Raw genomic sequence first — 27,434 nt, forward strand, 5'->3', positions numbered from 1 at the left:
AATGAACGGTGGCGGTGTAACCAGTTGCAGGAGGGAGAGAAGAGTGCTTACGTCAATGAGGTATTGCTTTTATATGATGATATTGGTGGTGGACAAACAAGGTGTGTTAAAAAGATTAAAATGTCTGTGAAACGGCAGGTTCTTCAATGGGAAAGTATGTTACCAAGGTGAGTGTTTACATACGCATGGAGAGGCTTAAGGAAAAGAGCCATCTAGTGCCTAGTACACTAATCACATTTGTTTGCTGCGGCCAGTGGAATGTGTCATACTGCGATGGACCATCGTACAATCCTCAAGTGTTGTCACAAATTGCGAAGTACGGAAAACAGAAGCATGCATTCTGCATGAAATCTTAGAACAGTATATGCGTTTTCGACTGGAGGAAACATTTTCATGGTGGGAAGGAAATGTTGATGACGCACCATCTTTGAATCCAGCTTCAATAACAATGACAGATACCATTAGAGAAATTTATAGATGGTGGCACAAAAACAGTTATTTTCTCTCAGACTGATGTAAGAGGAACTGGGCATAGTAGCGACATTTGATACGTAGGAATGAAATACGTCTTTTCAGCAAATAATCACCTGGAATGACGTTCGCAAATCTATTCTGAGTGAGATAGGCAATCGAAACAGCCACTGTGTACAGTTGCCTCAACTAAATTTCAACGAGCGTCCAAAGACTTGTAACATTGGTGCTCCAGTCTATTTCAGATGAAACTTTCGCAGTCAACTGTCATCTACCTATAAGAACATTTTTATTTCTTTGAAAGTGAGTAGAGGTATTTTGTGTGTACGTTCTTTCTTTTTAATAAACTAACAATTTTGAAGTGACCTGTAAATCCACCAGCATTATAACCTTGTCCTAGTTGTAACAATCTTTTTCTGTCCCTTGAATTTTTTTGCAATATGTTGTAACTGCCACAGTTCATTCAACTAATCTAACTTTGTATTTGTGATGCACGTACTCCGAACTACCTTGCCACTGTGTTGCAAATAGAACTTCTTTTCTTATCAGTGCCATGCTGATGTGTTAAATTACATCAATAACTCCATCTTGAGCCTTTAAAAAAATCATATTTCCATGTATAAAACAGCTTGACGCTGAAGTTTTACAACATGGGCACCGAAATTTTGGTAAACGATCAATTGTTTTCCTTCGAGTACTTTATGGCACTGTAAGCGGTAAAAAGTTTTTCAAAGATTTGAAATGACGTTTAAAATTTGCTGGAAGCCGCTAAGTATTCTCATCAAAGACTAGATGTGAATAATTTTCTTAAGTTTGCGTCCAGTTCTTTTTTTTAAAAAAAGCTAGTTTTCCACACATCTCAACGTTTATGTCATACCTTCTGACCTATACATCAATCAACGACATAATTTTGCAGGTACATTCGCTGGTATATGTCGATACTGTGCATAAAACGTATTGAAAATAGAGTTACTAGTAACGAATTAATAAATTAAAATATCGACCCCGATGCTGAAGTTTTACTGCATGAACTGCGAAAATATAGTAATAGATAAATATTTATCCTTTCATTAGTTTTTTTTTGGGGGGGGGGCGGGGGCAGGGGTGTCGACGAGAAAAAGTTTCTAAAACGTTTTGAAATTATGTGTGAAGGTTGTTGGAAGTCGCAAAGTGCTTTCACTCACAAATATCGCAAGAATATAGTCCGGGTAATTTGCGCGCCATGAGCTACACACCTCATGATATAAGCATAGTTTCTAACTATAATAATTGACCTGTATCAAACGTTTACCATAAGATTTTATCTCTTAATGGCTAGGTTATGAGAGCATTGTAAATAATTTTTAAATTCGATCACTAATAATGAGAACTACTGAAAATGATATTTTTGTTACGTCTGGAATTGTTTAGAAGGACAATTTCCACCCAATGGGTAATCAGGTGACCGTTTTGTTTGAGGAATAAATATTTCTTTACACAGTGTACAGAGGGCAGGTGCTAGCCCCAAGCTTGATGATTAGGACACATAGCTAGAATCTGTTTTTATTGTAAGTATTCTAAAGACCTGTTGTCTGATTTTTTTATATTTCTTGAAGCGCTGTTTGAATGATTTTTCGTTTTTGTCGGCTTAAATGGAAAGATCCTCTGCAAATTCTTTGTGATGGCATACTGAAATAAATCAGTACCAAAGTGTTATTAAGCGGATACATATTAAACGATATCGTTGATACTTGCATATCAACTAATCAGATCTCTGTTAATAAACTGAACTTCTTGCATATTTTGTGCAGTAAAGAATTCGGGACATTGGTCCAGGTACGTAAATTTGTTCAGCGAAGCACAGCCACACGTCACAATGTTTACTGTAACGTATCAGTTTCTTTTCCTCCTTCCCACGGTGTTATATAATTTTCTCATTAAAGCTCAAAATTAGCATAAGTAATACGGTAAAAATAGGCGTGCGCCGTATATCACCGGTTTCAGCACGCGACAGGTACTAGTTAAAAACCAAAGGAGAGAATGCTAGGACCGTCATATTGGCTTCAGTGTGTCATCCCAGCCTCTATTCGTAGCTGTTCGTGTTTTAATGGTAAGGTCCTCAAATTATTTGGCCCGAGTTGCCGACAGGGCGCTGCGAGCGTCTTACGTGTCCTGCCATAATAGGCGTCCCCGTGAGTGGTGTGTGGTCTCAAACTTCAGCCGCATTTAGTCTGTTCATGACCCAGTATAATGAGGCGCTAGAAATTTCCATCGTTAAAATTTAGCGTTAGGGGGATGGGAAGGGGGCAAGAAGATTAGTGGTGGAGGCGTACAATTCCTGATACCATGTCGGGAACAAAATCCCGAGTTCGAACATTTCCCGTTTGTACTCTCGTGTGTAGACATAGACAATATTGACAGCAGAGGACAAAGAATTTTGCTCGCTGTAACACGCTTTAGTTATCTGAGAGAGCAACATTTTTTTTATTTTGATTCTTTTTTTATTTAACGTCCAGAGTTTAAGACAGAAACTACGTGGTAGTATTGTCATTCAGCTACTCCCTTTCATCTTTACAAACATTTTCTTCCTTAAGAGAAACAGAACATTTTGCCACAGTTCGCAGTCATCAAGGCTGTACAGCTGGCCGTCTGAACACCAGCCATTTAGGTTGGACTAAATTAATGGCCATGAACCTGTAGTGGTTCCTTGCGTAAGCCAAGCTGGGCGTTACTGTATTATCATCTCTCTTAGACTCCTTGCTTTTGTCTGACATATCATTACCAGTGGCAATCAATGAAATTCAGCTGCGAAAATGGGTGCTTTCATGTGGCGAGAGCAGCGGGCGCAGACCCAAAATTACTATTTTGTACAAATTCAGTGTTTTTAAAGAACATTATCATATTTATGCTATTCAGTTACATGAATTACTAGTAATTTTACACAGAGTACGTGAAAGAACTTGCCGCCATTCTTGCAGCGGTGTACCGAAGGTCTCTAGAAGAGGGTAGCGTTCCAAAAGATTGGAAAACGGCACAGGTCATCCCCGTTTTCAAGAAGGGGCGTCAGCCAGTTGTGCAGAATTATAGACCTATATCTCTAACGTCAATCAGTTGTAGAATTCTGGAACACGTATTAAGTTCGAGTATAACGACTTTTCTGGAGACTAGAAATCTACTCTGTAGGAATCAGCATGAGTTTCGAAAAAGACGGTCGTGTGAAACCCAGCTCGCACTATTCGTCCACGAGATTCAGAGGGCAGTAGACATGGGTTCCCAGGTAGATGGCGTGTTTCTTGACTTCCGCAAGGCGTTTGATACAGATCCCCGCAGTCGTATAATGAACAAAGGAAGAGCATATGGACCATCAGACCAATTTGTTATTGGCTTGATGAGTTCCTACGTAACAGAACGTAGAATGTCATTCTCAGTGGAGGGAAGTCTTCCGAAGTAAGGGTGATTTCAGGTGTGCCACAGGGGAGCGTTGTAGGACCGTTGCTATTCACAATTTATATAATTGACATTGTGGATAACATCGGATGTTCAGTGACGCTTTTTTAGGATGATGCTGTAGTAAATCGAGAGGATGTAATAACGGAAAACTGTACTGAAATGCAGGAGGATCTGCAGCGAATTGATGCATGGTGCAGGGAATGGCAATTGAATCTCAATGTAGACAAGTGCAATGTTCTGCGAATGCATAGAAAGAAAGATCCTCAGTCATTTAGCTACAATATAGCAGGTCAGGCATTAGGAGTGATTTTAAATGGAATGACCATATAAAATTAATCGTCGGTAAAGCAGAAAATACAGTCCGATAACAAAGGAAGCATGTTACAGTGCACTTGTTCGCCCACTGCTTGAATACTGCTCACAGGTGTGGGATCCGTACCAGATAGGGTTGATAGAAGAGATAGGGAAGATCCAACGGAGAGCAGCGCGCTTCGATACAGGATCATTTAGTAATAGCGAAAGCGTTACGGAGGTGATAGATAAACTCCAGTGGAAGACTGCAGGAGAGACGCTCAGTAGCTCGGTACGGACTTTTGTTGAAGTTTCGAGAACATACCTCCACCGAGGATTCAAGCAGTATGTTGCTCCCTCCTATGTATATCTCGTGAAGAGATTACAGCCCACACATAAGGGTACCGACAATCTTTCTTTCCACGAACTATACGAGACTGCAATAGAAGGGAGAACCGATAGAGGTACTGAAGGTACCCTCCACCACACACCGTAAGGTGGCTTGCGGAGTATGGATGTACATGTAGATGTAGATGTAATAAGTACATTGCTTCTAGTGGCCGACAAGCAAACGTCAGTGTGCCTGCAATGCGCCCACCATCTGCGTTTCCCACCGCTTCTTCGACAGCAAGCCCTAGCGCGCTATTTGCCCAATAGGAACGAGTCGTCAATCGTATTATACACACATTCGGTCCCATTTCAATCGTCTTAGTAAACTCGTTACATACTTTTTAACTACATAGCTCAGTATTCACAGCGCAAGTGCACTGCACGCGGTACTGAAGCTGTAATCGTTTCTGTGCCTCCAGTAGGGAATAAAGATGCTTTAATGGTTCTCCACACAAGACATTTATAACGCTATCTTCTGGATTGCTAGTGCCCATCTATAGAAAACGTGTCTGTTGCTGTTTCCTGTTAACCAGATTCTTTTCCTAAGGAAACAGCATTCGAGAGCTGTTGAGAAGATGCGTATAAAGATAGCGAGCTTTTAAACTTCTTTAGTGCGACTTTCCGCATAAAAAACAGGAAACGAGGAAGTGTGAATTTAAGCTTACCGGCAACCCAGTTTTAGGTTCGTACGAAATTTGTACCTACAGGTGATAACGCCAGTTTCGTCTTCATAAAGCCGGTTTTTCTCTACTTTTTTCTTGAAACTTTTACTGCGTATTTTATCAATATTTGTGTCTCTATACATGTATTTTCAAGAACACTCGAATGATACAAAACGCGCTACATCGGTCTCTTTTTAAGAATTTCTTTCAATCTCTCTGCTGTTTAGTATTCACCACGCACCAAAACACTTGCCTTTTACATGTTATCGCTTGTGAAATACCTTGTTTTAACACTATGGGTACTAATTGAATTGACTTTTCTGACCATCATGAAGCGGTCCACAGGTACCAGCCTCCATCTCAGAGTAACACTTGCACCATACGTCCCTATTCATTTGTTGGATATATTCCACTCTCTTCCTTTGTCATTGATTTTTACTCTCTACAGCTTCCTCTAATACCACTGAAGATATTTTCCGATGCCTTAACACGTATAATATCACCCTGTCATTTCTTTTTGTCCGCGTTTCCCATTTTTCCTTTCTTCGCCGACTCTCCTGATTCCTTACCGTATCAGTCCAGTTAATTTTTCGCCACATCTCAAACACTTCGATTCTCTTCTGTTTCGGATTTCCTACAAACAATGATTCACTACCATACAATATTGAGCTGCAAACGTACATTCTCAGTAATTTCTCCCTCAAATGAAGCGCTATACTTGATACTAACAGACTTCTTTTGGCCAGGAATACACTCTATGCCAGTACAAGTCGGCTTTTAAACACTGCATCCTTGTTTTACCCCTTTTTTTAAATCCCAGCACTTCGTTCTTGGTCTTCCAATCTTATTCTTCCCTCTTGGTTCTTGCGTATATTGTACATTGCGAGGCTTCCCTATAGCTTACTCCTATTTTCCCCTACACCTTACTGCTTTTTTTTCCCAGAACTGCGAAGATCTTGTGCCATTTTACACCGTCGAGTGCTTTTACCAAGTCGACAAATCCTACGAATGTGTCTTGATTTTTCTTCAGTCTTGCTTCCGTAAAAAAGCACAAGTCAGGGCTGCCTCTCTGGTGTCTTTACCTTTCCTAAATCCAAACTGGTCGTCATGTAACAGTTCCTCAATGTTCTTTGCCATTCTTCTGTGTGTTAGTCTGGTCAGCAACTGGGATGCAGGACTGTGAGATAGTTCTCATGCTTACCTGTTTTGCCCTCTTCGCAATTGATGATATTTTTCGAAAGTCTTATGATATATAGTCAGACTCATAGATTCTACACGCCAACATGAATAGTCATTTTGTTGCCACATGCCTTTATGATTCTAGAGATTCCGGTAGAATATCTATCGCTTCTGACTTACTTGATCTATCTTCCAAAGCTCTTTCAAATTCTAATACTGGATCTCTTATCTCTTCCTTATAGACTCCTGCTTATTCTTCTATCATGTCTTCCTTATAGAGACCTTCATTGTACTCTTTCCACTTATCCGCTCTCTCCTCTTCATCTAACAGTGGAATTTTCATTACAGCATAACGTTGGTGCTCTTGTTTTTAATTGCACCGAAAGTTGTTTTGACTTTTATATATGATGAGTCAGTCGTTCCGACGATCATTTCTTTTTCGATTTCTTCACATCTTTCACCTTGGCTTTCCTGCACTCCCTATTTATTTCATTCGTGAATGATTTACATTGCTGTTGTCCCTCCATGAACATCTTTTCCTTCCCACTTTCGTCGGTCAACTGTAGTATTTAGTCTGATACCCACGGAGACTTCAAAAGTTACCTTGCTAGCACCCATGTTTGTCTTTCCAACATCTATGACTGCTCTTCTTAGAGATATTCACTCCTCATCAACTGAACTCTTGTATTCCTTATCGCAGTATCCACATCTTCAGCGAACTTCAGTCGTGTCTCATCTCTCCTCACTACTTCATTGCCCCATTTCCACCCACACTGATTTTTCCGTGTGATTCTCTTAAACTTCACTCTACTCTTCTTCATTACTAAAATATACCTGTGTCTATATATGTTCCTGGATACGCCTTACAATTTAGTAACATTTCGGAATCTCTATCTGACCACGATATGACGCAATTGGAATCTTTCCTTATTTGCGAGGCGTCTTCCAAACATATCTCTCGCTCTTGCCATTCTTGAACAGTATGTTTCCTATTATTAACTTAAAATTCTGCAAAACTCAATTAGTGTTCTCCTATCTTATTTCTACTATCAAGCCCATAATCCCCGGTAACTCTTACTTCTATTCCTTCCCCTGCAGTCGGATTCCAATCGCCCATGATTCTTAGATTTTCATCTCCTTTCACATATTTGCCCGTTCAGAATACTCACACATGTTCTCTATCGCTTCATCTCCTGCTTGCGACATCGGCATGTACACCTGAATTACGATTGTCGGCGTTTGTTTGTTGTCTAGTTTCATGAGAACAACCGTATCACCGAATTCTTCTCAGTAAGTCACTTTCTGCCCTATCTTCCTATCCATAACGAATCCCATTTCTGCTGCTGTTGGTATTACCCTATATTCTTCTGCACAGAAATTCTTATCTTCTTTCCATTTCACTTCACTGACCCCAACTATTTATCGACTGAAACTTTGTGTTTCCATTTTCAGATTTTCTGGATTCCCTATCACGTTTGAACTTCTGACATTCCGCGCTCCGACTGGTAAAATATTATCCTTTTGTTGGTTATTCCATATTTTTCTCATGGCCACCTTTCCGTTGTCAGGCGCCTCTCGGAGATCCGAATGGGGGACGAAGCTGGAAACTTTGCCTTTTTCAATTACAAGCCGTATGTCCTGTCGTACACATTACGTATCTTTAATACAATCTTTGCCTTCCGCATCCCCAGGCCGTTGATCACTGCTGCTTGTTCCACCTTTTAGGGGGAGTTTCCAACTCCAAGGGCAGGAGAGTCCCCTCAAACTTTGTCCGCTCCTCCAACCACCTTGACAAGGGCGTCGTTGTAACGAGGATGACTTCTTATGAGGGGAAGTGTTCGATCGCCATTGCTGGTAATTTTTATTCAAAATTTAAGCTGTACCCAGCTTCGAACCCGGCTTTCACGACGTTTTGATGACATGCCAGAGACGCTGCATCCTATATCCTCTTGAATCCGATTACTGTACTCCACATTTTACTCCTTTACTAAACTGTCTGTTCCTTGATGACTTCTTTTAGTCAAGATGTGCTTTAAATTTCTTCCGCCCTAGTTCTATTCAAATTAGTAATCCTGTCTACCCAGCTAATCTTTAATATTCTTCTGTAGCATCACATTTCAGTAACTTCTATTATTTTCTTGATTGTGTCTTTTGTCGTCAAACGTTTCACTTGTATACACAGCCACATTACAAACAAATGCCTTAAGAAAAGAGCGCTTCTACATTTAAATTTATATTCTACGTCAACAAGTAAATCTTTACAGAAAGGCTGTCCTTGCTATTACCAATTTGCATCCTATATCCTCTCTGCTTGGGCCATCGTCAGTTACATTACTGCTCCAATAGCAAAACATATCTAATACTTATAATGTCATATTTTGGAATCTAATTCCCTCAGCGTAACCTTATTTAATTTATCTACACTCCGTTATTCTTCTGTTACATTTGACAACATTGGTATTAGACAAAATGTTCAAGACCTTCCTTTAAACAGCTCAACCAATTTCCTTGCTGTCTCTGACAGAACTGCAATATCACCAGTAAATTTCAGAATTTTTATCTCTTCTGCATAAACTTAATTACCTTTCCACATTTGTCCTATCTTTCCTTTACCTCTCCTCAATGTATAGACTGAACAACATCGGTTATAGTCTTCAAATATGTCTCATTATATTCCAAGCTGTCTCGTTCGTTGCGTGTCCTTTGCCTCTTATAATTGCAGGTAGATTTCTGTACAAGCTGTAGATGGCCTTTTGTAGCCTGTTATCTATTCCTATTACCTTCAGACATCAACATATTATGTTCTAATCCCCACTGCCAAAAGCTTTCTTTAAATATACAATTGCTATAAATGTTGGATTGTTTACTTTTTCCTAATATATGTACCGAATCATCCTATGGACTACTTTGATCTAAATTAACAGATATATGTCAATAAAATTCTAATTATTTTGACATGACTATCTATTTCATCTACACGTTGCTGTGACTCAGTCTGGGTAAATGGAAAATAAAGAGAAAGAAGCACACGTTTCTAATATGTATGAGACTTAGATATACGTCCCAGTTCCCTTATGTACATCTCGTCCTCCCTCTCTCTTTCTGTATCTCCTCTTCCTCCCACTCCTCTGCGCTCTGTGTGTCGATTGTCTCCCACTCCTCTGTCCATCTGATGTTCCATCCACTTTCTGACCTTGAACCTTGTTTATTGTTATTGTAAATTCAGATTGTGTAAGTAATATTCTAATCATAAGCCGATAAGCCAGAAACACAACTTTCCTGTTTTCCGTGATAACCATTATTAGAATATCGCGTAAGAATCTGAAGTAAATTGGTTTAGAGATTTTCGAGATTTTTGATAAAAACGTTTCCCTTTGTACATTAAATATTATTTTTATGTATTATATACTACACTAGAGTAGGTATATAAAACACTCTCGTATTTGAAAGCAACGTTGTCGAAAAATTTCAAAGTAGTTTGTGAAGAACTTTCGGAGATCTGAGATTTTGTACAAACGAAAATTTACATTTTCATTTGTATAGAAGATTAATATTACTGATTTAACAAAATATCTGTACACTAATTAAATAATAGTATTTATTATTTGTTGTTATAATAACATAAAACATTTGCTTATATCATTATGAATATTTTCTTACATAGGGCAGCTTAAAATGAGCCTAGCGATTATAAAAGTTATAATTATTTAGTTAATGGATAATAAATAGCGTAAATATAAGAAAAAGTTCAATGTTCCGATCGTTGTGCAAGTACGTTGAATCGGGAGCTGCCGCATGCTCTATGAAGCATAAGTTGAAAATTTCATAATAAATGGTAATGGCTGATCCTGTGAAGAAGGATTTTCTACGTGTTAGTGTAATAACTGTCGTATAGTATTGATACAGTGAATTTCTTTATATGTATTAGGTGAAAGACATCATCTATGCGACTTCTTCGCCAAAAACAATTCCAGAATTCAAAACGATCATTTCTAATGCGTTGGCCTCAGAACCTCCACGTACGTGTCAGAATGTTTGACTGAAATTAATTTGTCGCTTACGCTTAGGTATCTGTATAATAATGGAGACTCATGAAAATCGCGTATAAAGTATATAAAAAAGAAATGTACTTCTATATATGAAGATAGTATCTGTTCTTTCGGATATAAGGCTCACCGGCCATTTGAGCATCTTCTGTGCGGATGCACAAATAGTGCCCGAACTCTTACGGGAATCATTAAAGCCGCGACTAATGAGTGTAATCGGTAGAGGCATTACGAATACAGTGCGGGACAATAAGTTGGGAATGTGGGTCTCACGGGAGGCGTGCCAGAGATAAGTCCCTGCAGTCGCACTATCCTCTGTGTCCTCAGTGGCTCAGATGGTTTAATAAAAAGCAGAGTGAAGGGATCAACGAACAACCTGAACGAGTGTCATCGTAGGTTCACCACGAACAAATTCAACGAACAATATAGTACAAAAGGAGATTTAAAAAAAAATATGGATAGAGCGTCTGCCATGTGAGCAGGAGATCTCGGCTTCGACTGCCCCCGTTGACATATATCAACGCCTGTATGCAGCTAAGGGTATTCACTTCACTGTATTGAAATGTACTTCCTTTTACATCTTTTGTAAATCTTATAGATGTATCGCTATACATTAAACTGTTATAGCCGTTTGTAATGTAGTTATTTGGAATTGCCCTGCATAATAAGGTATTTCACCAAAAAATATATCGCTATAATTTTTAGAAGTATATAAATTAAAACGCTCAATTCATACTAATTAAATAAAACTTATTGTGGAATTTAAGATTAATAAATTATTCTTTAAGCCCCTTAACAGTGCCTCCTTAATTAAAAAGAAGAGCATTAACCGCACAGCAAAGCACTTGCCGTTTGCTCGCTATCTCTCGTGCAATAGCTTGTTTCGTCACTCTGTATATCAATTAGGGGGGGGGGGGGGCGGTGTGCCGCAGCCATCGGCGGGAAGTTGTTGGTACGGCAGGAGGACAATCTTACGATGATAAAGCAGGAAGACGTTGCTCGGCGGCGGGCGGGCCGACGCTCCGCAGAGGAACTTTCACCGGCAGGCGTCCTTAATTAATAACTTGAGAGAGGAAAGCTGTGTCTCTGCCACTTAATGAAACACGTAAATTCGTTTTAAATGTAAATCGCGTTATGCATCTTGCCGTCTCACCGGCCTGCACGCCCAGCCTCGCCGTCCCGCTGCCTGCTACATGGGGGATGGGGGGGGGGCTCTCTAACCAGAGGGCTCCACGTGCAGACCCTGCGACTACTGAAATTTGCGCTGCCACTGTGCATCATTACGTTATCAACCCTATGTTGCCTTCGACATTCCTACCGATCTACTATAGTTAATACCAACCATTCTGCTGAGTTTTGTACACTACTGCCCATTACAATTGCTACACCGAGAAGAAATGCAGATGATGAGCGGGTATTCATTGGTCAAATATATTATACTAGAACTGACACGTGATTACATTTTCACGCAATTTGGGTGTATAGATCCTGAGAAATCAGTACCCAGAACTACCACCACAGGCCGTAATAACGGCCTTGATACGCCTTGCCATTGATTCAAACAGAGCTTGGACGGCGTGTACAGGTACAGCTGCCCATGGAGCTTCAACACGATACCACAGTTCATTATGAGTAGTGACTGGCGTATTGTGACGAGACAGTTGCTCGACCACCATTGACCAGACGTTTCCAATTGGTGAGAGATCTTTAGTATGTGCTGGCCAGAGCAGCAGTCGAACATTTTCTGTGTCCAGAAAGGACCGTACAGTACCTGCAACATACAGTCGTGCATTATCCTGCTGACATGTAGGGCTTCGCAGGGATCGAATGAAGCGTAGAGCCACGGGTCGTAAAACATCTGAAATGGAACGTCCACTGTTCAATGTGCCGTCAATGCGAACAAGAAGTGACCGAGACGTGTAACCAATGACACCCCATACCATCACCCTGGGTGATACACGCTTCCAATGTGCGTCCACCGCGATGTTGCCAAACACGGATGCGAGCATCATTATGCCGTAAACGGAACCTGAATTCATCCGAAAAAATTAAGTTTTGCCATTCGTGCAATCAGGTTCGTCGTTGAGTAAACCATCGCAGCCGCTCCTGTCTCTGATGCAGCGTCAAGGGTAAACGTAGCCATGGTCTCCGAGCTGATAGTCCATGCTGCTGCGAACGTCGTCGAACTGTTCGTGCAGATGGTTGTTGTCTTGCAAACGTCGTCATCTGTTGATTCAGGGATCGCGATGTGGCTCCACGATCCGTTACAGCAATGCGTATAAGATGCCTGTCATCTCGTCTGCTAGTGATACGAGGTCTTTGGGATCGAGCACTGCGTTCCGTATTACCCTCCTGAACCAACCTATTCCATATTCTTCTAACAGTCATTGGATCTCGACCAACGCGAGCAGCAATGTCGCGATACAATAAACAGCAACCGCGATAGGCTACAGTCCGACCTTTATCAAAGTCGTAATGGTACGCACTTCTCCTCCTTACACGAGGCATCACAACAACGTTTCACCAGGCAACGCCGGTCAACTGCTGTCTGTGTATGAGAAATCGGTTGCAAACTTTCCTCATGTCAGCACGTTGTAGGTGTCGCCACCGGCGCCAACTTCGTGCAAATGCTCTGAAAAGCTAATCATTTGCATATCACAGCATCTGCTTCCTGTAGGTTAAATTTCGCGTCTGTAGCACGTTATCTTCGTGGTGTAGCAATTTTAATGGCCAGTAGTGTAATTTAACTTTCGATACTTGAGCCAGTGCAAGCGAAAACTATTTACCATATGGGTATCCGACTTTAAAGGAATCACGAGTATGTTAAGAGTGGGTGATGCAGCATTTGCATTGTTAGCAGTGTTGGGGTCGTGCCTTGCCGTTAATTGCCGTCACTGGTACGACGACAGAGGGGGGTGGAAACACAAGCATTAGTGTGCACTACAGTTGTAGGCAGACAACGTGAGCCTGGACAAAGTGAACAGTGCAACAGTACTGCTGCTCTTCGCGAATATCGACGCGTTAAAGCTGGCATGGACAACCTTTGGCGACCAATGAACCTGATTCACATATTTATTTAAGTTTGTGGGCCGCTTCGTCAAGTAACGCAACATTAGCGCACCAGGCGTGGAACGTCAGAACTATAGCTAAATTTACCGTCTTGTAAGGTTATCCGAAGACCAGTATCAGTTGCAAAGCGATTTAGAAAAGATTGCTGTATGATATGGCAGGTGGCAGTTGTCGCTAAATAACGAAAAGTGTGAGGTGATCCACATGAGTTCCAAAAGAAATCCGTTGAAATTCGATTACTCGATAAATAGTACAATTCTCAAGGCTGTCTATTCAACTAAGTACCTGCGTGTTAAAATTACGAACAACTTCAGTTGGGAAGACCACATAGATAATATTGTGAGGAAGGCGAGCCAAAGGTTGCTTTTCATTGGCAGGACACCTAGAAGACGCAACAAGTCCACTAAAGAGACAGCTTACACTACACTCGTTAGCCCTCTGTTAGAATATTGCTGCGCGGTGTGGGATCCCTACCAGGTGGGATTGACGGAGGACATCGAAAGGGTGCAAAAAAGGGGAGCTCGTTCTGTATTATCTGTATAGGGCAGAGAGTGTGGCAGATATGATACGCGAGTTGGGATGGAAATCATTAAAGCAAAGACGTTTTTCGTCGCGGCGAGATCTATTTACGAAATATCAGTCACCAACTTTCTCTTCCGAATGCGAAAATATTTTGTTGAGCCCAACCTACATAGGTAGGAATGATCATCAAAATAAAATTAGAGATATCAAAGCTCGAACAGAAAGGTTTAGGTCTTCGTTTTTCCCGAGCGCTTTTCGGGAGTGGAATGGTAGAGAGATGGTATGATAGTGGTTCGATGAACCCTCTGTCAAGCACCTAAATGTGAATTGCAGAGTAGTCATGTAGATGTAGATGCAGAAACTATATGGCTCCACAGACCTTTTTTTGGACTCAAATAACTATGACGTACGAGGGTAATCCCAAAACTAAGGTCTCCTATTTTCTTATTAGTACATAGACCTGCTTATTTCTACAATGGTATACATCAGTTTACAGCTTGAACATTTAGCTATTTCTCGACATAATCACCATTTCTGTCGACTCATTTTTCTAGACACTGTGGCAGTTCTTGTATGCCAATGTCATACCAGCTCGCCGCCATGGTGATCAGGAAGTTATGAACCTACTCTTTCACCTCGTCGTCGGAGTTGAATCGCTTTCCGGCCAAATGTTCTTTTTAACCTAGGGAACAGATAATAGTGTCTGGGCGCCAAGTCAGGACTATAGGGTGGGTGGGTGATTATGTTCCACTGAAACCGTTTCAGAAGAGAAACTGTTTGCCGACCGACGTGTGGGTGAACGTTGTCATGCAGAATGTGTACGTCCTTGGTCAACATTCCTCTTCTCCGGTCTGAACTGCCCGTTTAATTTTTTTCAGAGTCTCACAGTACCTATAATGAAATTTTCACTCTACAGCAGAGTGTGCGCTGATACGAAACTTCCTGGCAGATTAAAACTGTGTACCGGAACGAGACAGTTTTAATCTGCCGGTAAGTCTCACAGTACCTGTAAGCCTTGATTGTGGTCCCAGCGATTCAGCTCCGACGATGAGGTGAAAGAAGAGATTCATAACTTTATGAACAGCCTGGCGGCGAGCTGGTATGACATGGGCATACAAAAACTTCCACAGCGTCTACAAAAATGCATCGACAGAAATGGTGATTATGTCGAAAAATAGCTAAATGTTCAAGCTGTAAACTCATGTAAACCATTGTAGAAATAAACGGGTCCATCCACTTATAAAACAATAGCAGTCCTTACTTTTGGGATTACCCTCGTGTATATCCAGATTGTAGCGAACCATATACACTGAAGAGCCAACAAACTAGTACACCTGCCTAATGCAATGCAGGGTACCCGGAAGCACGCAGAAGTACCGCAGCACGACGTGCCATGAACTGGACAAATGTCGGAACTAGTGCCTGAGGGAAATGACACCACGAATCCTGCAAGGCTGTCCATAAATCCCTAAGAGCACGAGGGGTCGAAATCTCTCCTGAACAGCACATTGCAAGGCATCCCGGGTATACTCAATAGTGTTCATGTCAGGGGAATTCGGTGGCCAGAGGAAGTGTTTAAACACAGAATAATATTCCTGGGGGCACTCTGTAGTAATTACGGACGTTTGGGGTGTCGCATTTTCCTGCTGGAATTGCCCAAGTCCGTCGGAGTGCGAAATGAACATGAATGGATGCAGGTGATCAGACAGGATGCTTACGTACGTGTCACATGTCAGAGTGGTATCTAGACGTGTCAGGAGTCCCATATCACTCCAACTGCACACGCCCCACACTATTACGGAGCCTCCACCAGCTTCAACTGTCGTCTGCTGACAAGCACGTTGTAGCGCAGAGTGGCCGCGCGGTTAGAGGCGCCGTGTCACGGATTGCGCGGCCCCTCCCGCCGGAGGTTCGAGTCCTCCTTCAGACATGGGTGTGTGTGCGTTGTTCCTAGCATAAGTCAGTTTAAGTTAGTTTAAGTAGTGTGTAAGTCTAGGGACCGCAGGCCTCAACAGTTTGCTCCCTTAGGAATTCGTACACATTTGAATATTTGAACATGCGCGATCCATGGATTAATAAGGCTGTTTCCGTACCCCTGTACGTCCATCCACTCCATATAATATGAAACGCGACTCGTCCGACAAGGTGACATGTTTCCAGTCATCAACAGCCAAATGTCGCTGTTGACGAGCCCAGGCGAGGCGTAAAGCTTTGTGTAGTGCAGTCATCAAGTGTTGACGAGTGGGCTTTCGGCTCCTAAAGCCCATATCGATGGTGTTTCGTTGAAAGGGTCGCAAGCTGACATTTGTTGATGGCGAAGCGGAAAAATCAGAAGCAATTTGTGGAAGGGTTGCACTTCTGCCAAGTTGAACTATTCTCTTCAGTCCTCGTTGGTCCCGTTATTGCAGGATCTTTTTCCGGCCCCAACAGTGTCTGAGATTTGATGTTTTACCAGATTCCTGATATCCATAATACACTGGTGAAATGGTCTTCAGGAAATTCCCCACTTCATCGCTACCTCGGAGATGCTGTGTCCCATCGCTCACTTAAATCTTGATAACCTGCCATTGTAGCACCAGTAACCGATCTACCAACTTGTTGTGTTTATAGGCGTTGCCTGCCACAGCGCCGTATTCTGCTTGCTTATATATCTCTGTATTTTAATATGCATGCCTAACCAGTTTTTTTCCGCATTAGTGTATATTCATCTAATTAAAGCACCAATGTCTGGGTTTCAGACACGATCCCACCTCCATTCGACGGTAAGGTGCTATTCCGCTACGATTAGAGAGCAACTGCAGCACAGTTCGAGTTTATGGTAAATACTAAATGGGATGAGGCATTATGGGAATTTGGGTTGCAAGGTCTTCAGCCTGCATATACAAAACTATACTGTCTGTAGCTTAATGTTTATGGGGTAACGTACCGATATGAATGGCACCCAGATGCAGTGATTTTCGTGCCACTGTTGCCTGCTACCAACATATGCTGTGTATCAATGTGTACCACAGACGTGGGCAGCAATGAATAAGTAACGCGCATGTGTTTTGTCGACACTGATCCACACTGATCTTCTCCTTGCACCCCTTCGTGATAGTGAGCTGTTTCCACCACCCTCCACACCATATGAGCACATGAGCCCCAGTTTTATGCTCAGACTGGAAACGTATTTCACTTTGTTATATACGTGCAGTAAGCAAAACTTTCACTGGTTTGCGTCATGAGTTGCAAACCAGAGGCGAGACGAACTTCGGGTAGGGAACATCCGAAAATAAGACCGGGCGGAGTTCAATGGGAGCGCCTTACTCTCTCTCCAACGAATTTCTTTATTGGAACGGATTGAACCAATCACGGGCCGGATCCCGTCAGCCGATTGTCGGTTGCCCATCCATGCATTAAAGTAATACGAAGAGGTCGTCTTTCCGCACCGGGGTTGAAGAATGTGATTCGGAACTTCGAATTAACCGGCGAATTGGGAATTGCTTCTGAGAGAGGCTGACGGCAAACTGCGCCACAAATTCTTGAAATAGTGCTATTGCCGTGGCTAAAGATGGCGGATGCAATGCTGGATGCGTATGATCGCTGGCTTACTTAGTAACATTTGGCGCAAACCGAATTATTAGTCGATCGTTCCAAGCTGCGTGGCCACCAAACTTGCCAGATTTGAACCATGTTATTTGTGGCTGTGGGATTTGGTCGGGGGCACGGTTTATCGACGGAGCAGTAACACACGTTGGAGGTGCGAGATGAACATGGCGTGGGAAGCAGCCCACTTGAGATGTTTCGGGCAGCAGTAGAGAAACCTCTAGTGATGTTCCAGATTGTATGTTACCTGAAACGTAAACAAGGTATGCAGTTAACAAATGTTAACTACTCAAGTAGAAATTAAAATGTGTTTCTTTCAATTGTTTATTCGTTATTTATCTTCCTTGTGTCCTTAGAAATGTCTTCACAAAGCTTCATTGTCCTACAATCACTCGTTTTTCATAGGGCTCTCTCAAGTAGCGAAAGTTTGACAATAACCATCCCGTACATCGTGTCCGTATCGTGCATCGGTAGATTTCAACTCCGCGCAAGCCTCCAAACTTCCCGACGGTAGACGAAAGGTGCCTAATATGACACACACTTTTGTAAACCCATTTGAAAGACCTAAAAGTAAATGCAATTGTATTTTTATGATGGTAATAAGATCTTGCATTATTTAATTTTGTCATACAATTATCGTATTTGCAATAATAAACAATCTTTCAGAGTAGTTATTAAATCTTCACAAACAAGGCATTTCGTAGAAATGAGACTAAGGTTTCCTAATATGAGACAGTAATAATATTTTGCTGTAATTATTTTATTACATAATAACGACACATGAAAATAAAAAATTTACATGTTCATTTATTTCTGTTATCTTTCACTCATTTCACACTACTTAGGTTTATATTTACGGCATCCGGGGCAAACAAAATTGTCTTCTGTGATATCGCAATCTTCGTGAGACCAGCGATAACATTTCGTGCACTGTGCCCATTTCTCCCAGTGTTTGCCTTCAGAAAAGCGCCCAGTACAGAACAGACACTCTGCGTCATCGTCATCACTGCTGTCTGAATCCCCACTGTCATCAAGATGGACATCGGATGCCGAGTCACTAGACGATTCTTCTGCTTTAGGTCTACGATTGGAAGATTTTCCACTCTTCTCCCCAAGTAACTTTCTCGCTGCTTTCTTAGCTTCAGCCTCTGATTTCTTCTGTTTAGATTCTTGCAATTGCTTCACATAAGGAGTTGAAGTTAGTAACGCAGCAGAGCACGAACGCTATGTTTGACCTATTTGACTAAGTCCAGGTGGTTTTGCGATGTGTGGGAGAGGTCTGATGTCTGCCGGGCTGACAGCTTGACCATGACCATCAGTAGTTTCATTTTCGTTTTTGGCATCTCTTTCTTGAAGAGCGTTATCATGGCGATGAATTGAAAATTCATGTTCCCTAAAGTTGTTTCTGTTGCATGGGATGAGACCTGTTTTTCTGAAGGCATCCACAGATGCTTCCACTGTTGCTGCTGGTTGTAAGCTGCTCCAAATAACTTGGCTATTAATGATGGGGTGATAACATTACCTGGGTTACTTGCCAACCACGTTTCTATTTCTTGAGCATAGTAGGTTTTCAAAGGCCCCATAAATCCGACGTCAAGTGGCTGCATTTTATGCTTTGAGTGAGGTGGAAAACATACAACATGAACATTGTTTTCACGTGCTTTATCCAACACATCGAGATTCTTTGTGTGGGAATAATGCCCATCAAAAATCAAAATGACAAGATCATTTGAAGATGGCTTTACATGACTCAGAAAATGATCAAACCACTGAGTAGAAATGTGAGTTTGTATCCAGCCACTTGGATGTCAAGCTGATATTGATCCTGCAGGTGCACCATCCATCAAGTTCCAGAAAACATTCCAATTTCTGATCATAGAAGTAGCCAAAGTAATCCCTGTTTATCATAATTTAATCGAATTAAAATAAACGCAGTTGCGAAAATTTTACTACAATAAATGATGAAATATTGTTATCTCATGATAGAATTGCGTAAATTACATATAAAAAATCGTGGGAGAACGAGTTCCCCCAATATGCGATAGGTATCGTAATATGCGATACAGTCGCGTATTTGGACCCCCATACTATGGCATATTAGGAATTTCGCCACGTTACACAAAGAATCACTTACTTCCTAACAACGTTCGTTGGAAAATGAAGTAATTGTCAATAATTACAGGTAATACCGTTTCAAATAAGAACAATAAAAGAATGCAGTAATATCCACTCACCTCTAAACTGAAATACTGTCTCAACACCGATGTCACAATAACTCCAAACACAAGAAATTTTGTATCAACCTCTACGTACTGTGTCCGGCTCAACTATGGCTTCATACTCGCTGTGTCGTCGTCTGGCACGCAGTAGACGTGTTTAACAAACTCTCCACCAGAGTGCAACCCCTAACATGAGCACAGTTGGGGTGTCTCATATTAGGGAACAATCGCAAAATAGGCACCTTTCGAAGTCCAACTCCCTGTGTAATTCCTGGTAATATGACATAAATCCCTGTCGACTCGGGTAATAATCATCAGATGCAAAATTCGAAATTTACTTATAGCTCAGTTCCGTTTCGCCATTTTTAGTGATCCCAGCCATTTTCTAGTACACTAAAATATCTAGGACTAAATCCCCACGAACTAAAATGATGTCCCACCAATTAACTATCCAACGAAAATTCCACAACAGACTAACACAACTTATAAAGTATAGGGTTCACCAATCAGCCGTCCTTTTTTAGATTTTATTGCGCAAATCCAGATTTCGGCTAGTAGCCAGCCATTCTCAATGCACTTATTGTCAATGCATTCAAGTCCCTGTTGCTCGGGCGTTAGTCACAGTCCTTTGAATACTGTACAGGGACTTGCAAGCATTGACAATAGAAAATAGTGCATTGAGAATGGCTTGTTACTAGCCTAATTCTGCATTTGCGTAATAAAGTCTTAAAAAAGGACGCCTGACTGCTGCACTCTATGATTTATGTCACGTAACAGTCGCTGAGAGCACCCACTTTCCGAATGGGAGGTAACCTGACTGACACTAGTCCGGAGCTCGTGCTCTCGCGGTCGCGTTCTCGCTTCCCGAGCACGGCGTCCCGGGTTCGATTCCCGGCGGGGTTAGGGATTTTCACCTGCCTCGAGATGACTGAGTGTTTGTGTTGTCCTCATCATTTCATCATCATTCATGCGCGTGGAGAGATTGGACTGAGCAACGGTTGGGAATTTGTACGGGCGCTGATAACCGCGCGGTTGAGCGCCCCACAAACCAAACATCATCATCATCATCATTATCATCTGACTAACACTACTTAGATTGCGTAACTACAGTGTTATACATACAGATACAACCCTTACATTTATGTTTACTTTACACTGCACTGACTTAAATTACAATATTTACAACGTAATATGTGCTATAGAGTATTTTAGAATTTTGTGTGGTAATTCTGCTTTTATTTGTTAAGTGTGATTGTGAAAGTGTAAACCTATAAAATATGTATAACAAAGATTGTGTACTGTCTAAGGTATTCTATTCGCATCCAGAAGATGTAGCCGTTTTATAAACGTTTGAGTGTAGTCACTTACTACCAAACTGGGGGAACACCACCGCTACGTAGCTGTGCTGAGGTTGGCACGTGTAACTCAGTTCGGAAAAAGCAATGCTAGAGATCTGATAAACCGAGCAAATTGTTGTAAGAATACAGCGTCTCGCGCGGTATTATTGAATAACGTTCTCGGGTTTCCAGACGACTGGAGTGGTTAAAATGTCATGAGCTTTCGCCCATATACTCGTTGGTCATTGTCGAGTGGAATGTTTTCTGATGTCACGACCGGCAGATAGAGTATATAAAGGCGCACCAGCAGCCCACTGGTTGTTATTCCACTTGACAATAGCTAAGGAGTGTTTATCCGAAAGCCTGTTCCATTTTAACCACTTGATGAGACCGGAAGAATGAGAACATTTTATTCAGGTAAGCTGTTGTGCGCGTGGTGAGATGCATCGTTTGCGCGCTGCAAAATTGTACTAATCCTGTCCAATACAACTTACTATGGCTTCGGATGGATTGGTGGTTGTGTGTACAGATATCTGGAAGAATCGCTCCGTGTATCAAATCAATAGCCAGACGCAAGGAGAACGTGTGAGCGATGACTGTATGATTGAATATGGTGCAATTGGTATAGCGCTGATGAATGGTAGTTATTTGTTAACCTCGAGAAAAGTAAAGGCAAGTTAATTTCCTTCATTTAGTTGAATTTCTAACGGGGTTATCTTTAAATTAGATGAGTGAACTGAAACTTTTAAAATATAGTGTCAATATATCCGTTGTGTCTGACTGAATCCAAGACCGTCCTTAGTCTACATCTTGTGTCTAAAATTACATACCTTGTTGCGTGCAAGTGAAAAAACACGTTTATTCGTAAAAAGATATAACATAGAAGTTCTAACAGCACTGAAGGATAAACTTATCGTGAAGTAGTTCGATCAGAAGTGTTGCAATCACCTGAACATGATGAAGGCCTTCCGTCGTGTTCGTTCTCTTAACTTACTTGAATTTTGCTTTTAAAGACTAACATTCTTTCAGTAAAGCTATTCAATCGTTGTAAAATTGATGTAGTGCTCCTTAACGTAATAGACAAATCTTAAATTAGGTCGTTTGTATCAGAAACCGATAGACATTTCAAAATTCCAAGTTTTCAGCTGCTATTCTGCAAAATTAGAAATTATGTAAGACAATACTGGCGGTACTTACTGGCTTCAGTCTCAGCTCGCGTGTCCTACACTCCAGGTAAGCTACTTACAGTATGGAGAAACAAGCGTCAAAGTAAGAAGCATAAAAGAGAAGCGCTTTAATAAAGGACGATTAGTTAATGTGTTGCATAGATTCGGATAAAAAAAACCTATCCTTTAGTATGCAGTGGTTTCTCATAGACAACGTTTAGAACAGATTGAAAACTTGTGATAGAAAGAACGAAGTGATTTGTGAATCTATTAAGGCAATGTGTTATTGCCATAGTTGTTAGCAGGAAACGCAAACTGTGATGTTACTTTAAGTCTTACAGTTACTGATCGTTAATAACTTTCGCGTTCATGCGCTGTTAGATGACAGATAAAAATAGTTTGTGGATAATGAATGAAATCGAATACAGAAGAATGTAAAGTATGTTTATCTTTTAATACAGTTTCAGCGACGAAATAAAGAAAAAAAATCGGCATTTGAAAAGAGAACTTTAATAAGTTCTATTAGCATCCATTCTAAGACCACAAATCTACAATCTGCTCATTTCCTTCCAATCCTGAACCACAGCGACAAATACATTGGATGAACAGGTACCCACTTCATTCCCACATTCCTTGCCATAATTCCATGTCGACATCTACCTGATCGGTCAACTACACACTTAGAACCAGATCTAAGAATCAAGACACCAGTACTGCACTTTATTCCCTATCCCGACAGTCCGATATTGCAGTACTCGCAACTTACAATTGCAGCCCCTCTGACGTAGTTATCATCCTCTCCCCGGCCACCCATTGCCCAGTCCCATCGACTCCCCACCTCCTTAAAGGCATAGTGATCCATCAACATTATCGCGTATTCAACGTTACATCCATCTCTACTCATCAGATGCAGCATCTTAACCTACAAGGTGGCATCTCTTACACATCGTCATCAGTATCAACAACTTAATCATTAATCTAATTAATTTTTCTTAATTAATTTTTGACAGGAATCATCGTCGCCTTTGACTATTCAAATTTTGTATGTATGAAATGTTCTGTTGCAGTTTCAGCCGTTTAAGCATTCTTAACTGGAATATAGTGAAACTACCAAAACAGAGTGCAAGTACAGAATTAAATTATTTCATTTACATAGTGCCACGCAGACGTCCGCTGTATTACGAAAGGACGCAGTACTCATTTTGTACTTCAGGACATCTCAATTTTTTAAATAAAGTCAGGCATGTGTAGAAGGGTGTGCCAGAAATATTGCGACAAAGATCGAGGGCTTGAAAAGGGTGTCTCTAGGTACAAATTGAAGATAGGAACCGCTGTCCGGAAACGTCATTCAATGACGTTACAGAGGGTGCAGGTTTTATGCACCGGCGCCTAGCACTATACCACCCATTCGGCAGCAAATGTGACTTTGTACGCTGACGGACCATACGCAGAACGTCTCGCAACGATGTTTGCTATTCAGTGATTGCGTCTGATTGCCACTATCGCCAGTGGAGAAGCTTTGTCTCCTATGAATGTGATCCTCTGCTGCCTTGGTGGAGGACGGTTTCGGAAACGCTTTGCCATCCATAGATTGTTTTTCCCCTGTATACCGAAAACATGGGAGATTTTAGAGGGTGTCAGGAATAAAAGATACTGTGGATGGAAACCCGTACCTGAAACCGTCATCCACGAGGCAAAAGAGCGTCGCATTCATAGGAGACAAGGGATTTCTTCGCGTCATCTCGTTTCATATCCTCCACCTGCGATCGTGGCAATCAGTCGCGATCACTAATCAACAGACAACATTGCGAGACGTTCCACCTATGGTCCATCCTCGTACAAAGTCAGATTTGATGCCGAGGGGGTATCATAGTGGCAGGCGCCGGCGCCTATATCTTGGACTCTCTGTAACATCAAACCATCTTAATGACCTATGTCGAGGGAATGTTAAACCATAATCTTCCATTTTTCTGAATAACTTATGTAGATAATTTAGAATTAAATTTATCTACCAAATTGAATTCAATCATTTCTGTTCATGACCTTGCCAAGTCAGTTAACTCCGTAAGGTCACCTTAGGTGGCACAGAGTGGTAATCTTGGAAGTTCTGTATTCTTGCGAGATGTGACTGCAGCGTGAGACGACGGTATGAAGAAGACTTAATGCGATCCAGATTAAATAAAGAAGGACCGAACAGCATCTGGCGAAACGGAGTATACCGAAAGCGAAAGTTGTTCCCTTGTGCCCCCGTTGGCAGCCACACAGCGCAGCGCAGGTGTTTGCTCGGCCAGGGCAAGCGAGCATTCAGGCACGCGGCCAAGACGTGGATCGTTGGCGCGTGCGCAGTGCACACACGTACACTGACGGAAAGTGTTGCACCGGAAGCATAAGCCTGATATTTACCGAACTTCGTGGACACGTTCTTCATGTAACAGGTACTTAATGATTATGTATCCCTTCCACTCGGAACTAATGTCCATAATCAACAGCAGTAAGAAGCGTGATCCCAAAGGGCACTAGAACACTATTGTATTCGTTGTGACGCGGAAGGGAACACCATCTGAACGTGATTCTGAGGAATGTCTTATCATACCTGAAACGTGTGCTGTGTCAGTTCATGAAGATTACTGACTCGAGTGCTGTACGAAAGTATATGTCTTCCCATCACTTGTTCAAGGCGATCGTAATGTGAAGTGCAATGTGAGGCGCCTGCCCTTGTGGACGAGCGGTTCCAGGCGCTTCAGTCCGGAACCGCGCTGCTGCTACGGTCGCAGGAGCGAACCCTGCCTCGGGCATGGATGTGTGTGATGTCCTTAGGATAGTTAGGTCCAAGTAGTTCTAAGTCTTGGGGACTGATGGCCTAACATGTTAATTCCCAAAGTGCTTAGAGCCATTTGGTCCATTTGCAATGTGAGCCTTTGAATTATCATTCTTAAATGTTACATTTGCTAACTTGGTCATGAATGTTAAGACAAGAGGATTTACCACTGTTGCCACTTCCTGACAATCATTCACTCGTTCTTAAATAATTACTGTATTATTCATGTTTACAATGTCTGTGTTTATACAGTGTCTATATCTTCAGAACAAAATGTCGTTCAGACACGGCCTTTGACGATTATATATACTGTGAACATCACGAAATAGATTAGTTGCTGCGACTGTGCGACTGAACAGTGACATCAGCAGTTTGAGAGCGGTCACATAAACCACTTTTTTATCGCTGTGTTTGGTCGTAGCGGACATCACATAACATCCGCTGAAGTTCATTGTTAATCTCTCAGGTTTTGTTATTACAGAGACGAGCCTGTTCTCTGATCGAACAGGCTGAGCTACCGCGCCGGAAATCCACTTGGGCTATCCGAGGGCGTCTCCAGGATTGACTCAAACTTCCCTATCTCAAATAGTCACAACGCTTATGTTCCACAGACACTGTATAAACACGAACATTGTAACCATCAATGATTTATCCATCCCTCCACGGGCTAACACGAGTATATAATATGTGACTCCTTGTGCGGGAATCACCCGAAATGTTCGAGAACACTTATGTTATGACTACGTGACAGATGGAAATTTAGATAGATCCTTGGGACGTGTACGGATAGGCGAAGGAGTTAGGTCGACTTCTCGCGGTAAGCGGGAAATCAGGTTTAGAGTCCCGTGCAGGCACTAATTTTCACGTGTCGCAAACAGCTGACGTCAACGCATTGTCGCAGAAAGCGAATTTGTTTCGTAACTATTACTAAATCAGTCCTGTCGTCACATCCAATAGCTCTCTACTACACCGTGTCTCCAAGGGATGAAGACATTTGAATCTAGAGAACCGCTCCTAACTGTGACCTTCCGCCAGGTCGTCTACGGATACATTGGTGTCGATCTGAGAGCTACAAACAGAAGCGAGACTCATCGCTGAATACCACATAATGGCACTTATTGTTCTAAGTCTACACCACGCAAATCTCCATTGTTTGTGTCATTTTGTCACTGGTAACAGACGTATGGCAACTCGAGATCTCAATCCAACTATCAGTAATCGTTTCCCGACGGCACGAGGTGACATGCCGTCTGTAATCTCTGCCCAGAATTCGGCTGTTGTCATTCGTCTGTTCGCAAGAGCCAAACGAAGAATCCTCTCTGTTGTACGCCTTTGGAAGAACACGCGCCTACTCATCTTGCCATATTTTTGTCCTAAGCCCACCTTATCACCGTTCGTTCTGCAGTCATTGATCTTCAACCAACCGTCGGTTGCGTCTGTCAGTATGTTGCTCTTGTGTTTCTCATACCGATATTTCGACTTTTCTCAAAGCCGACTTTTCTCGACGTCGACTTTTCTCAAAGGTAGCGACATCCTGAACGAATACGTGATCTGAGCATGAAGTCTTGCGATCGTCACCTGAAAAATTCAAGTACCGTTAGACCGACCAAATCCTTTATTTGCAGGGATTGTCTTTTTCTGTACTTACGTTGACCAGAAGCGTGCAATTGGATGAATATTTGAATAACATATCCGATAGGCATGGAAATACCGGTGCATCGATTTGTTAATGTTCCGCCAAGGTGTTCGTGTCTAACACTTTTCATCCCGTCAGTGCATTGAATAGTGCGTTACCCGGTGTGACAAGATATCGACACTAATTAAAAGACAAACTGAAATGTCAATAGGGAATAATGAACTGTGTTCAGGTTTCAGCACAAAGAATAATCGCCTCACGTGTTATAAAATTGTCAGAACTAGCGATACAACAAAGACTATAAACAGCCATTCATAGTCAGTTTCTGAAGTTCCGGCCTACTAATGGAGGATAGGGCCAGAAAGTTGGGTATTAATTGTTTTTCTGATTTTCTTCCAAGATACACAATATTTACTGTTGCGATAACACTCGTTCCTTTGTGGTGACCTTAGACATAAGTGCAGCCATACAAACCCACAAATTTACATGCAACCAAATACTCATTATTCGTCACTAGTAATCATTATATAAATACAAAATGGCAAACTTCGCATGAGTGTACAAAGCTGTTTCTTTAGGTTGGTCTGACAGCGTCCAAGCGGCCCTGCATACAA

This window comes from Schistocerca gregaria, chromosome 1 (genome assembly GCF_023897955.1).
Source record: "Schistocerca gregaria isolate iqSchGreg1 chromosome 1, iqSchGreg1.2, whole genome shotgun sequence".
NCBI classification, from domain to species: domain Eukaryota; kingdom Metazoa; phylum Arthropoda; class Insecta; order Orthoptera; family Acrididae; genus Schistocerca; species Schistocerca gregaria.